This window comes from Ptychodera flava, assembly GCF_041260155.1.
Source record: "Ptychodera flava strain L36383 chromosome 3 unlocalized genomic scaffold, AS_Pfla_20210202 Scaffold_25__1_contigs__length_14229661_pilon, whole genome shotgun sequence".
In the NCBI taxonomy this organism is placed as follows: Eukaryota; Metazoa; Hemichordata; class Enteropneusta; family Ptychoderidae; genus Ptychodera; species Ptychodera flava.
The window spans coordinates 90818-106528 of record NW_027248279.1 but is presented as its reverse complement, the minus strand read 5'-3'; positions in this window follow the sequence as shown (position 1 = coordinate 106528).

Here is a 15711-nt window from a genome sequence, read left to right as displayed (position 1 = left end):
TCTCTCTTTCTGCACATCTCGTACTCTGTATCCTTGCTCTCTCTCTCTCTCTCTCTCCTCTCTCTCTCTCTCTCTCTCTCTCTCTCTCTCTCTCTCTTTCTCTCTTATGTCTGTCTATGACTCTCCCTGTCTGTCTGTCTGTCTGTCTGCCCCCCCTCTCTCTCTCTCTCTCTCTCTCTCTCTCTCTCTCTCTCTCTCTCTCTCTCTCTCTCTCTCTCTCTCTCTCTCTCTCTCTCTCTCTCTCTCTCTCTCTCTCTCTCTCTCTCTCTCTTCTCTCTCTCTCTCTGCAAAATGGAATTATCAGTGTCAACATAGAAGACGGCGAAGTAATAATTAGCAGAAAAGACTGTCCAGCCGCATTTGTTTGACCCAATGCTACACTGACAGCCTAATTAATTGGTGAACCAATACGCGGAAACAGATAACAGATAAACCGAGACATTGGAACGCACTGGTTTTATCGGGTCATCAAAGCGTTCGTGTAAAATCACGGCCCTCGTGCATATCCTTAATCTTCTTATGGCGCTAAATATATATTTGGCACATTTAGCAGTGTTGCTAGGCGAGATTTGCACTTGCCAACCAGCACTATCGGGTAGATTTTTGGTCAAATTGAGTATAAATTAAGAAGTAGAAAGAAGGCATACTTCTGTTAATAAAAAAAACCATGTTGACCGAAAAGCATCTATGAGTTAACGTAAATAGGAATAGTAATTTTTTTACAACCGCGGAAATGTTATTTTCAATTTCTTCTAATACGAAATTGGTTTGCCGGAACAGACTATTATTAAGATATCACAGAATGGGATCTGTCTAAAATGATAAAGATTGCACAATGTAATGTTAAATAGTTAAATCTGAAAAAAACTCAGAATAATACAATTGAGAATAAGGAAAAATATTACTTAAGTGTTTACCCCTGAAGATAACAAACTTTTGACGTCGAGGGATTCTGATCACCTTTTTTCCTTAAGATCCGACCGTCAGAAATATCAATTTATGCTTGCTTGGCATGTACAATGATAAGAACATGTTAATTTTGATATGGTACGAGCTTAGTCAATTGATCGTGTGACAGATTTGTTAAAAAGTTAGATAAAAGTATGAAGTACCCGCCAGTGTCCTGACTGCTCTAATAGATTATTGACTGTAACCGAATATGTGTAGGTCGTGACTCTTAATTGTATATCTTTAATTTAGCTATTAACTTTCATTTAGATTGTGTATTTTACGAGATATTTGGCAATTCAGAATTGAAGTTCGTTAATAAAGCGCATCGTAGGTCTTCAATTTATACAACAATGATTTAACGAATGTATAGACTTAAGCTAGGCTGTCAGTGACAAGGAGCTTATCAAATGAGCTGAATTTCCGTCGTTGTCCGTCGTCTGTCAACATTTTATCTTAATACAATTAATATTGTGTTCCATATACGTCAATATACGTAAATAGGATGAGCACATATCAAGCATTTTGTCCAGTGACACTTACAGAGAAAAGTCACTACTCTAACACATATCGAAGAGTTTTCATGTACGTTTCAAACAGACCTTTCTGACAATCCATGGTAACGCTACCAAACTGACAATTTATAAAGCCCAGCCAATGTAAAGGGAAACAGTCACCAGTAAATATCTGTTGTTATTCGGATTTTCAGATATTGCTAGCATCATTCGTCTAAAAGTCATGCAATGATTACAATAACTCTCATGTATTAATTTTTTTTTCATTATACAAGCCTTGCCTGCGTTTAGTGTGTCAATTACTTTACCCTCTCTGTATGGTATTTTAGAGAAAATATTCCATATCTGTTCATTGTCCTTGCTAATCCCCTTCATTAATTTGTCCTACCCATCACCAATGTGGGGGCTTATCGCCCGGACAGAATAACTCGTTAGCAGCTCATAAGGTAGTCGATGTCTCCTACTTATTGAGCTGCTAACGAGTTGTTTGGTCAGAGCAATAAGCCCCCACATTGGTGATCGGCAGAACAAATTAATGAAGGGGATTAACGAGGACAATTAACAGATATGGACTGAGATAGCGAGGGTTAAGTGATAGGCACACACTCGACACAGGCATGGATTGTATGATGAAAATATAGTTGAATACATGACATTTATGATCATATTCATAAATTATAGTCGAATAATGCTTGCAATACCCTGTGGTGCAAACTGATGTTTTCGTTGTTAACATGAAGCAAGTCGAAGTTTCCCTACTATAAGGTGAAGATTTTATTTTATCTGGTAACAACCATACCATATCACAGTAATTAATTAATTTGTGTCTAGTACGATGCATTTTATGCAGGTATGAGTTAGTGTTGTAAATCAAAATCACACTGAAACTGAATAAAACGGGCAAAATGACAGTAGTATTATTTTGACTTGGATTTTGAGGTAACATTGTGGCCTCGTAGTTCCAAGACAGCTTAAAAACATGAAAGCCAAATCCTGCTAATTCAAATAACCTGAGATCAAATTACCTTATGTAAGCAACAACCATAACCAACCAATGTTATGAACGAAAATAATCATACCATTACACACGATTTAATGTGCGCTTCAAAAGTTAAATTACTTTGCTGACATGTTTAAACCAAGCGGAAACTGAAAACAAATTGGTAAACAAGATAGTCTTAATATATTTACCTCTATCTATCTTTTTCACTTTCTGCACTTGTGTATTTCTGTCTAACTTTCTACTTATCCGACTGACTGTCTTCCCTTTTGTGACACTGTGTCTTTCTCTGTGTGTGAATGTCTCTTTATCTCTCTCCTGCCCTGTTTATTTCTCTTCCCTCCCCTCTCTCTCTCTCTCTCTCTCTCTCTCTCTCTCTCTCTCTCTCTCTCTCTCTCTCTCTCTCTCTCTCTCTCTCTCTCTCTCTGGCAATCTAACAAAAAAGACTGTCTCATCACATTTGTTTCGCCCTGTTCTACACTGATGGCCTTATCTGTTGATGGTCACATACGTGGAACTGCTCTATCAGTTCATATGTAAATCACCACCTTGTCTGCATGACCTCAATCTTCTTCATTGTGGCAAAGTAAATATTTTGCTGATGTCTCCAGAGGACAGTTAGCAGTGTTGCTAGGTTACTTCAGCATTTGAAGCTGGCATAATTGTTAAGGTTTTGGTTCAAATACAGTATGATAAGAGATGGGAGGGGGAAACAATTCTGCATATAAGAAACATGTTGACAGAAAAGCAGTGATAAGTTGACTTAAATAGGAATTTGTTTTTTAGAGTCGCTATATGTATTTTTTTCGAATTCTCTTCATATAGGATTGGTTTACCGGACAAACTTAGAACTTAAGATCTTAGAGTATGTAATATGTAAATGATAAAAAATGTACGACGTACTCTTTGCGAAAAGAGCTGAATCCATAAGGGATTGATGTATTCTAATGTTGGATTTCCACTTCTGGATGTTGCTGGATACCTCATGAATTCTTTGTTTTATTTAGTGTCATTTGTGAACGAATTTGATACGTCAATTCATACCCGGTTTGAAGTTTTACTACACTAGTAATAATGCTAGTTTGATAAGTTAACATTTCCAGTCGTGAAAGACGTCGGCTACACATAACAATAACCACATAATGTCTAGTAACAACAGTAAGTTGCCAAATTAATCAGGAACCGTTTTTCTGGAAAATGTTTTGCTCTAAACCCTAACGATGTTTCTGATAAGAAAACATTCGTGACACATTGATGTCTGATTTTGTCAATAATTGTGACATAAGGTTGCATGAAACACGCTGACTAGTTGGGTCAAGTTGTACGTTTAGCTTTTCGCCAGGCTCTCTTCATGTTCTTTTTTTTAAATTTCAACTATACTATGAAACACTAAAATAACTAATCAAAGTGACAAAGAAAATCATGGAAATTTAGTATTTAATCCTTTGGCGACGAGCAGGTTTAATTTGAAGTTAAAAATGAGATAAATATCAAAACAGAACCATAACAGGTAAGTAGTTCAGGTCACCAGTTGTGAGGAGGATGGAATAAAAATGTTCGAGTTAATTTTGACACACATACGACTGACCTTCAAACCATCTCTGGGACAGCAAATAACACGATTTAGTGAAATTAACCGTGACAAGACAGTGTCAAATTTCAATCAAAACATGTCTTGGCATTAGGAAAGTAAGACAACCTACAGTCTAGCAAGTCTGTGAGAACACATAGCTGCGCTTTTATTCAGATGACTGTTTTGGCGCTTTGTTCTATCTCGATTACGTTAAAGCGTGTATAAGTGTCAAAGCGTGTGATAAATTCAACACTTGTTAAAGCTTTGTAGTGCATATTGCATTCATCATATTTAATTTGTTCTATTGAAGAAGTATGATGAAGTGAATGGATAAACGTTCAATTCTTAATTCTAATAAAATATCTCAGAATCGTCACTGTAGCATACACAGACCTGTCGCATTAACGGCTGTTATATTTTGCATCTGTTTGTAAATGATTATATACTCATGGCGACAGTAATGCATTTCAGTTAACGATTTTGATGTCACATGTTCTTCGAAGAGTCTAGGATATACTGGGTTAATATGAAAGATACATAGACATGTGAAAAGGGATCAGTTGTTGAGTTATGGTCTTCACATAGAATTAAATTTCAACTTATTCATAAAAGCCGGTCGAGCTCTGCTGTGTCATGGAGAGAATGATTATTTTTGACACATAGGATGATGAAGAAGGTGGAAATCTTTGGTAGCTCATCGATCATTTTAACATCGCCTGCCCTAAAATGACAAAAATACCTGCAAACATACGCTATTTAAGATTTCATCATAATTTGATCAGATCACATTAAGGTCATCCCTACGAATGTGTCTACAACATATCAGAGCTATCAGATGTGTTTAACTTCATGAGTTACAGGACTTTTCATATTTGGAAGGTGACATGTCTTCAAAGTGACTGCAGCTGTTATGTGCCTTCAGCTGAATATTCATGAGTGTTTTCTTGAGTCTATATTTCCTTTGTTTGTATTTCCTAAATCTATATACAAAACTTATTACTATATTATAACTCAAGTTAAGTCAAAGGATGTATCGATTTTAAATTGTTTTCTGTAATTCTCCTTCAAAAGATGAGTTCAATCTGTCAAGTTGATGAATCTTTTTGCACAGACACTCATAATCGAAGTAGCATTTAGAGTAGTTAATAACTTAGTGGAGCTTTAAGCTAGAAAGAGGAAGTTAGCACATTTATCAGATGCACCTTTAGCCAGTAAACTTTATAATGAACATATACACCTGCCTTCAAGAGAAAGTAATAAATGTACAGGAAATCTTACAAGTTTCTAGTACATTTATATAGCAACGAATTGAATTACTAGAAAGAAAAGAAACTTAACAAACGAGTCAGAAGAGAAAACTAGTAAGCTAGCTAGGAAGGGGGAAGTGGAATATATGAAACAGACCATCAAAGGAACAATATAAGAAAAGAGGTTGTGAGAGCTCGTGCAGCAAGCTGCTAACTGATACGCATGCGTCAGTGTAGTGCGATAAGCTAAAATGCTTGACGGCACGGTCGCTGCTATTCCTACGATTTTTGTGATGGTGACATGATACGTCACAGACAAGCTTCACTAGTATTTTTGAACACGTTTTGCAAGTTATAAAGTTTTAAAACTAATGAAATAACTTTAACAATTGAATATAAATCAAAAAAGCATCGGTATTTTTTTCTTTTGGGATCACACATATCACACCGGATTGTGTGTAAAGTGTCACCGCACAGGTCACCGCCATGACACAAAGTACGCTACGGCTTCAGCGAGCTTGCCGCACGCTGGCTACACCTGTGACGAAGAGTGACCTATCACTTTATCGAAATAACATGGCTGCGCATGCTTATGGCAGTGTTTCGAAACTGGCCAAAATATTTGCCAGACATCAGGACTGGTAACTTTCAAAACTTGCCTGTCCTGCCAGAAAGTTGCCTGTCCTGAATTTTTGACAAATCCATTCATTCAAAAAACACAAAACCATTATGTAATTCAAACTGTAAACAACTTTATTTTCAACATGAGTATTAACTATGATCTTACAAACAAACTGAAACTGAATTCCACTGTTTGAAATGAATACTAATCCGGACTTGAATACAAAATTTCTACAATAACAATGCTGATAACACTCTGATTAATTAATTAGTTAATTCAAACACACTTTGCCCGTATCGCTCAAACAGTTAAAAGGTTTCACGATAGCGGTTTTAACAACGAGGAAACATTTTTTTTCAATTTGTCTCCATTTTATGCCACCTAATCGTATAAAACCAGATGCAATCTGTCATCGAATTGGTACTACAATCAACCAAACTGAAAAGAATTGCTGAGCAATACAGAAAACATCATCTGGCAAAAGAAAATCAAAAACTGAGAGGGCTGCCATATAAGTAATCAAAGTTGGTGGCATGAATTAAATAAACCAATACAGACCAAACCAATTTCAAAGGGCGTTTACAGCAAATATAGTTAACGAAACCATGAAACCTGGGAATGGCTAAACACAGATAAACAAGATTTATTTCTCGAAGCAGCCCTTCACAACATGCTTTTCAAACACCGGAAAGCAGGCACCAATATCGACCCGAAATCTATTACAAAGTCCACGAAAAATTGACACAAAACTAAAAGTTCGGATAATCGATTTAAATGCCTAAAACAAACTAATCGTTGACAGATTAGGACAACATTTACTATTAACATAACGAACACTAGCAACGCTCAAAATATGCCTAAAACAAAAATCCTTATAAGCGTCCAGAAATTCCGGTCGATGCTGGGTCATGTTAAATATAATATGACACCACACACCGGATCGCTCACTATAGAGTCAGTCAATAGTGGCTAACTCTCTCAATAACCAATCTGGCTTCTCCTCCTGGAGGACGAACATGACTTCATCACACAACCAAACGGATGGGATACAAAACAAGAGAGCGACTGATGAAGGAACCCCATTTTTGGTTCCGAAAAGACCGTTAAGACGAATCACTCAATCAACAAACCGGTTTACCGGGGACCCAAATCACATGACTAGGGTCAAGGCACTATCGATTCACCGGTGTCTCGCCATGTATTCCACACAAAATAAATGCAATGATCATTTTATTCACCATATCGTAATACTAAACAATCTTGGTAGAGCCAATCTTGGTAGAGCCGATGTGTGGAGTTGTCCTCGTTTTCCTTTATATCCTTTATATATTTTTATCTTTCCTTATATCTTTATATTTATAGCACTGGCTGATATCGCGCAAATCTCGCTTATTGTGAGATTTACTGGTATGAGCGACTTCCTGTTTACCCGTGTTTACATGGCTCGCTTGCATTGCATTCCGGCGTCACACAGTTGCACAGTTTCAGTAGCATAAGCGCGTCGAAGTCCGACATATTGGTATGCTACATCTAGAAGCAGCTGATCGATGAGATTACTGGGTATGCCGTATGGGCTACAGGGCTACTATCGACAGCCCGACACACGGACGTGGAAGTACAATTTTCCTCCCGTCCGACTGAAAAGTTACCCGTCTCGGACGGGAGGACGGGCGTAGTTTCAAACGCTGTGTGGGCTAGCCCAGTGTGATGTTATCAACCCGTTCATTGCTACAAATTACACAAGCAATACAGAGTCTAATTTTCTTTTACTACAGAATAACTAAACCGATTTTTAGCAACTTGCTATTCTTTACGCAAACACCACAACCCGTAATTGTTAATCCGATATGGCCGACTTTGAAATCCGAGATGACCGCCATACTTGTTATGGCAAAATGCTTGTTTTTTATCGTATTTGAGCTCCTGGGAAATGAATTTATGATCTAGATATCAAAAACTATGGTATGTTTATATATCTTCAAATATATTCTAAAACTTTCTAGACATTTCATTGCGATGAGAATAATCCTGAATGTGATACGAAGATTGCAAAATTCCATAGTGCAGTACAAGAAATCAACAAGAAAAAAACCCAAAAAATCCCAGACAAGTCAGATAACTACAAATTAAAAACAAAAACAAAAAACCAAAACTAGCTAGATAATTACAAAATACCTTAACAGAAGGATACAACAGCAAGAAGTGAAAATGGATACAGGAAAATATTAACCAACCAGAGGGAGATAACAATCTTGTTGCAGATTATAAAAAAATGATGGACGTTCCAGGTTCAGAAGATTATACGACGGATATCACATTACAAACAAAACAACTTCCCCTTCCAGGCTGTAAATCAAGAGATTACGTCGGGAGAATAAGATAATCTGCAGTCCCGTGCAAGTCTGTGAGAACACAGAGCTGCTCTACCGTGTCTACCTCATACTTGTTTTGGCTGGTTCGTTCTATCTTGATTTCCGGAGATTGGCAATGCCTGCTACAATTATGTAAATGCACTGAAAGGAGTTCATAACGCCAAATGTGTGTAAACAATGTAATGCAGACCTAAATCATGCTTCACATGTCATGTTATATGTTATAAGATTCCGTGTAGTATTCCGAGTGAAAAGAATACATGTAAAAGAGCTCATTACGAGTTAGGTGCAGAATTGTGTCTCTCGTCGTGTTCCTGTTCTAAACTCTGTGTATTTTCAATGGGAGCTAAATAAGGTAAACACGATAAAACACAGCTAAACACAGCTAAACTACGATATTTAGCCCGATCTAGAAAGCGTTCTAAACTTTCTAATTTAGCTGGAGTTTAGCTTACCCCTAAAGAGTCCATTTTTTTTCAGCGATATATCCGATAATTACGATATTTAGCCCGATCAAAAATGCGTTCTAAACTTTATAATTTAGCTGGAGTTTAGCTCGGCTCTGAACAGTCCAATTTTTTCCAGTGATATATCCGATAATTACGATATTTAGCCCGATCTAAATAGCGTTCTAAACTTTCTAATTTAGCTAGAGTTTAGATTTAGATTTAGACAATTCTACTTTAGCTTTCTAAACTTCTAGCTAAACTTTCTAAAAACGATTAAAACACATTCCCGCACCTTACTGCTCATTACATGGTTAATGTCTGGATAATGTCAAACAATGGCCGATAACAAATGTAGTTAATTATTTCACTTTGGCTATGACCACCAATGGACATTAAACATATATCGACTTTGTAGGCAGAAAAATAAAAGGGCATGCGCATTTCGCGTCCTTTTCATGATAATCTGTGAGGATTTATTCCTGCACACTTACAGAAACGAGTTATCTTCTAATTGAAAATGTCTTCTACACAGGAATATATTTTAACAAGACGACGTCAACAGTACTTTAGATTTAGCTGTTATTATTCACGCTGGTCAATGAACACGGCGTACACTCTACAGTAAGTTCAAAAACCTAAACAAGCCATTCAGCTGAGGGGAAGGAGCTCAGAAACATAACATAACATATGAGAGAACAAAATAAAATTACGACATGTTATACTTTTTCTTTCAGACGTACAAAAAATGTTCATAACGTAATCTAAATTACTATAACCCAAACGGGATTCGAAACCCCATGTAATCATAAAGTATAACAGTGCATTTGCACCAAAGCTGACCAGTTTAATCAAGTAAAGACCGGTGGAAAAGTCGCCATCATTATAGACTACAACCTATCGCTTTGTTTGCTTACGAGGTCAAGGTGACATAGGTCGAAAACTGTATTTGGTCTAGTTACTTAATTGACCAACAACTTACGGGTGAAAGGAATGCTTTCCTGATGGCAAAAGCTTTTCGTTGATCGCTATCACAGAAATGGTGTGATACAAGACAGGTGTCTGTTAAAACTCATAACCATCGGCTTAATATCAGCCGGAACCGGTATGACAACGAGTTCAGACAGTTGACACAACGGCCACTGGTAATGTTGCCAGGGGAAGTTTCCATACTTTTATTGATCACTCTTGATATCTGTAGTAGGGCTTTGATATTTATAAACTTGAATTGACTGTACTTTATTTCCTTCTATAGGGACCAAATCTAACCAGTGCAAATTGCTAACCGGTTCGTTAATTGTATGATAAAGCAGTTGACACTGAGAAAATTGTTTAAAATCCTGATGGCAGGATAATGTTTCGTATTTGTATTTTGAAACAGAAAAATCTGATCCATCATCAGCGTGTTTTCATATACATTTCAGACTGGCCTTTCTACCAACCTTCATACAGGTAATTAATGGCATATGATAAGCAAGCCTTTACAATATATAGGAAAGAGATTTGTTCTAGCAAGACTGTATAACATTCTGTGATTCATACATTCAGATTTTTTTATCTATTTGACATACTAAAAAAATAGACACATTAATAACAATATGAATATGGATTCCTATACGTCTATTAAACGTTTCTCATCACTACCCTATCTAAACTGGATTCCTGAATTTTCCCTGTAATGTTTTGTCTCATGACAGCGTATTTTCTTTTATTTCATTCTGTGTGTCTGTTTGTTTGTTTGTTGTTGCTTGTTTTTTTTCTTTTCAGCTTCTCTTACTCTCTATCTTTACCTCTCTAACTGTCTGTCTGTTTCTATCTCTGTCTGTCTCTGTCACTGTTTTATGCTCTTTCTTTCCGTTTTTCTCTCTCTGTGTCTGTCTCTATCACGGTATGGTCTCTGTATGTGTATCTCTGTCTCTGTCCCCTGTCTCCTTTATCGATGTATTTTTATCTCTCATAAGTCTAGCTCTCTGTCTCCATCTCTCTGTCTCTCATCTCTCCCTTCCCTCCCTTCTCTCTCTCTCTCTCTCTCTCTCTCTTCTCTCTCTCTCTCTCTCTCTCTCTCTCTCTCTCTCTCTCTCTCTCTCTCTCTCTCTCGTAGTGCAAGGAAACACGTGTGAGGAAATCTTTTGCGCACGATTGATTGCCATTGGCGATATCAGTCCTGAATTTAGACAAATAGTTTAAGACTGACTAACTTTCAGAGGAATGTCTCCCGTTCTTGTCTGACCCCATTCTACACAGATAGCGCTCTTGATTGATGATTAATTACGAGGAAATTTATAACCTGAGACGTCGGAACTCATCTCTTTTAATTGGTTCGCATTACAAATAAAGCCGTTGATATAAATTTCATCTGACCTGAATGTCACCGCTTAAGTAAATATTTTGCTGACAGTTAGCAGTGTTGCTAGGTACATACGTGCTTGTAGACAGCACAATCATGTAGCCTTCGGTCCAAATAGAGAATGTTTACTTACATACATGTACAAGAGAGATAATCATGTTGAGTTAAAAGAGTAGACAGAGCCGAACTTATTCGAGAATTTGTTTTTTACAATTGTTGTCTTTAACCTCTGCGAATAAGAGATTTGTTTCCTGGGGCAAATATGTAAGGCTTAAATTACAGCGTGTGATAATTCAACACTGGTCAAAGCTTTGTAGTGCAATTACATTCATTTATATTTTCTTGGTTCTATCGAAGAAGTATGATGTAGTGAATTGACAGACGCTCAATTCTTGGCTCTAATAAACTATCACAGAATCGTGCACTGTAGCATACACAGAGCTGTGCATGCATTTTTTGTCTGTTTGTATAAGATTATATACTCATGACGACATTAATGCATTGAGGTCAAATATTTTGATACTACGTGTTCTTCGGAGAATGTAGGATATACTGGGTTAATATGACAGATACATGACATGTAAAAATTGCAGTTATGGTCTTAACATAAAATTAAATTTGAACTTATTCATAAAAGCCGGTCGAGCTCTGCTGTGTCATGAAGAAAATGATTATTGTTGACACATTGGGTGATGAAGGAGGTGGAAATCTTTGATAGCGCATTGATCATTTCATCATCGCCTGTCCTAAAAATGACAAAAAATACCTGCAAAAATACACAATAAATATTTCATCATAATTTTGTTCAGATCACATTAAGGTTATCCCTAATAACGTGTCTACAACATATCAGAGCTATCAGTTGAGTTTCTAACTTCAGAGTTTAAGACTTTTACTCATTATTGAAAACTGACATGTATTCAATGTGACTGCAGCTGTTATGTGCCTTCAGCTGAATATTCATGAGTGTTTTCTTGTGTCTATATTTCTTGTTTGTATTTCATAAATCTGTGTACTAAACTTAGTAAATATATTTTAACTCGAGTTAAGTCAAAGGTTGTATTGATTTTGAATTATTTGAAATGCATATTAATATAAACAAAAGAAACCACATGGCGGTAAATTACATGTGATATTTTGAATAGTCAAAAGAGCTTAAGCATCTGTTGTATAAGGAAAAATTGTCTTCCAAGTTAAAAATATACCAGGTAAAAGAAATTGTAGTATTTCTTGATAGGATTTGATCGGGGATCTTTATGATTTGTGTTTCGGCATGTGGACTAGTGAAAAAATTACAAATATCTAGCCAAAAACATACTTGTTAATTACTGTGATCACAGCGTAGAATACTGTAATCGTGAAAGGTCGCCACTTGACTATGTTGAGGTCAGACTAAGAACTATACCTTAGATTTTGCTGTACCACTTAAACTTCGAGCAGTTGTGCTAACTGTGTATTTTACTATCGACTAATATCAAACCAAGCCGTCATTGTAGCACATACAGTGACGAGTTGGGAATGTTTCATCTCTTGCGACCTGCAGGTACTGCAAACTAAGCTGTTTGTGCAAAAAGGTGTTCGTGCGCAGTTTTTCAGCGGACGGGCAGATTTCAAAACTAGTCTGCGGGCGTGGAGAAAAATCGATATCTCATGTGGGCGGGGAAGAATTTTTTCAGTAGGAGCGAATACGAAGAGGGAGGGGAAAGCCGTGTTTGATAGAACTTGAGGGGAGAAAAAGCGCATTACTACAGGGGAAGAATATGCCAAGGTATACTGCTAGCTGCTCGCACGGTTTTGCGTTGATCTTGGTTGCTCTAGTGGGATCTATTGGGTAATATCCGTAGCGGGATTGGAGGGTAGTGGAGCTTTATTGTGTAAGGAGTAGCGAGAGGACAGACCATGGATACTGGAGGGCAGTGGGCATCACACTTCAGTAGGAGGGCACATTTTTAGTGTATGTAGTTTGTTAGGGCAGTTACGAACAGCTCTATTTTCCCCTCCACATTTTAGGTCAAGTTCAAAAATAAGTAAAATCAGTATATCAGCCTTCCGAACATGTTTGTGATGATTTTGCGAAATTTAGTAGGTGTCACCTAGATCTGAAACCCAGATTAAGGTTGATCAACGATGGTTAATTGCTTTTTCAAGAAACGTCTTGCAAACAATTAAAAGTTAATGTTCTGACAAACATTTTGTGTGATATAAACTTAAATTATTTAAGAGATGTCTAGAAAGGTGAGAAAGAGATGCATTAGTTGAATTATATTCATGATATGAAGATTTGAATACTTTTGTACGACCATGTGGTAATTAATCACCGCGTTGACTTTAAACTAAAAATAATGTACTTTCGTGTCGTAGCTTCTTCTAGTTTGATTCGTTACACAGAGAACGAACCTTGATTAGCTGCAGGTTATGTCTCAGCGTTATGTCATTATTGGTAGTCCGCTGCAAGTGTTGCCGCTGCGTGAGGACAAGGACATAGCAAATTCACGAAGTCACTTCGCATAGGCAGCCTTGATTTTCAACGATATCCTACAGTGCCTTTAGTTATGATTTCTGTAAAATGATAATCTATAACGTTCGAAGAACACAGCTTACCCTAGCTGGATCAAATGATGCCATTGTACTGACTTGGATAATAAAGTGTGGCAAGCATGTAAGAACGTAACGCAGTTCTATAGTTAGATAGCAGACATAAGTTCGATTGCATTCTAGAGTTTAGCAGATGACCTGACTGCCGCTCCCTATTTCAACGTACACACCATCCATGACGTTTGCGACCAAATATTCACACTGTTTGACACCGAGCTTCGTCAGTTCACACGCATCACAGTATACAATACGATATTCATGGCAAAGTTTCCATAGAGAACTCATGAGCAAGTAAAATATCACTCGATGACTCTGACAGGTTAAGGCTGAAGACGTCATCGATTTCCAAGGATAAATTAAAATCGATGCTAATGATTCAACATCTGCCATGGCAAACAAATATGGTGCCCTGGTTATTTATTACATTAAGCAATACAGAGAGGTCGATATCAAATGGATGACTAATCACGGGAATAAAAGAGAAGTCATGACACAAAAATACATTTGTTACTAGTTCTCATCATATTTATTATCGCTCAGCAAACTTTTGCCTTTCAGTATGTATACTCTCAGTCAAAACGTATATTTTTCTAGCCAGCACAGGTTCTATTTAGAGAGATTGCTACCCGTCAAAAAGCAGTGACCTCTAAATATCGGGTAATACCTTTCTGATTTGATTGCCTGTCGGTCTGCCTCTCTCCCTCCTCTCTGTGTGTCTGTCTGTCTGTCTGTCTGTCTGTCTGCCTGCCCGCCTGCCTGCGTGTCTGCCTGCCTGCCTGTCTGTCTGTCTGTCTGTCTGTCTGTCTGTCTGTCTGTCTGTCTGTCTGTGTCTGTCTGTCTGCTGTCTGTCTTGTTCTCTCTCTCTCTCTCTCTCTCTCTCTCTCTCCTCTCCTCTCTCTCTCTCTCTCTCTCCTCTCTCTCTCTCTCTCTCTCTCTCTCTCTCTCTCTCTTCTCTCTCTCTCTCTCTCTCTCTCTCTCTCTCTCACGGTGAATACATGGGGTAAGAGAGCTCCACACTCTTTGTCTTTTCTGTGTCTTTTGGACTTCTGTTTCGGTCAGGATTGATTCAGCTAAGTTGTTTTTTTGTTTCTATTTGGTGTCTACTATAATTGGGGTCTGTTTTGTCCTGTTTTCTTGAGGATTGAAAGGGATTCTGTTCTTTGGGGTCTAGGTGGCATGCCACACCAATATGGCTGCTAACCAATACAGTGTATCGGAATTCAAAGAGGACACTGACAATGCCTTTTCGAAACTCTCAATGAGACATGGCCTTAAATTTGAAAGTCCTGTACTGTCTGACGACCGAATTTTTGAAACAGATGTCGCAATGGCAACACAATCCACAGAGCCAATAAAACGGTCAATAGACAATGTGGATGACGATAGTGATGAAGGCGAATCTGCTGGCAATCAAAGTAATATCAGGCTGTTGGCTCGGAAGACGAGTCTTCAGAACTTCAAACGATCACAAAGAAAACTTCTGAAAAATTGCAATCTCCTATGCGTAAGATCAAAGCAAAAATACATGATAATAACAATGAGGCTGCTGATGAGACACTTTCAATAGATGCAAATGTTGTTCCTGACTCTGGTCAGTTTCATGTTCTCAGTACACTCAATGCGGACGGCTCTGACAGTGAATCAGATGACGAGAGTGTAAATTCTTCCCAGGAAGAAGATATAACAGTGAATCAACAACCTTGTCTCAATGTCATACCGTACCGACACAAGAAAAACTCATGCTATTTCTCGAAAATATTAAATCCCTTAAAAATCATGTTGAGAGATGCCGGGAATTCTGTCCAAATCAAAACGATCTACTTGAAGCTCTGTCAAACGCATATAAGGCATCTTCGACAGATAGACCACTTAAACAAAGAATTGGCAAATTAATGAAAAAGGTGAGGAATGATATGAGAAAAAACGGACTGGCACCTATGTTTTGATTGTTTTTCTCAACCTCCTTCCATAATGATGAAGTTCATCTTTTTACAACTCTTGTTGCCATTAATTCTGGCTCGTCTATCAATTCTCTCGTGTAATACT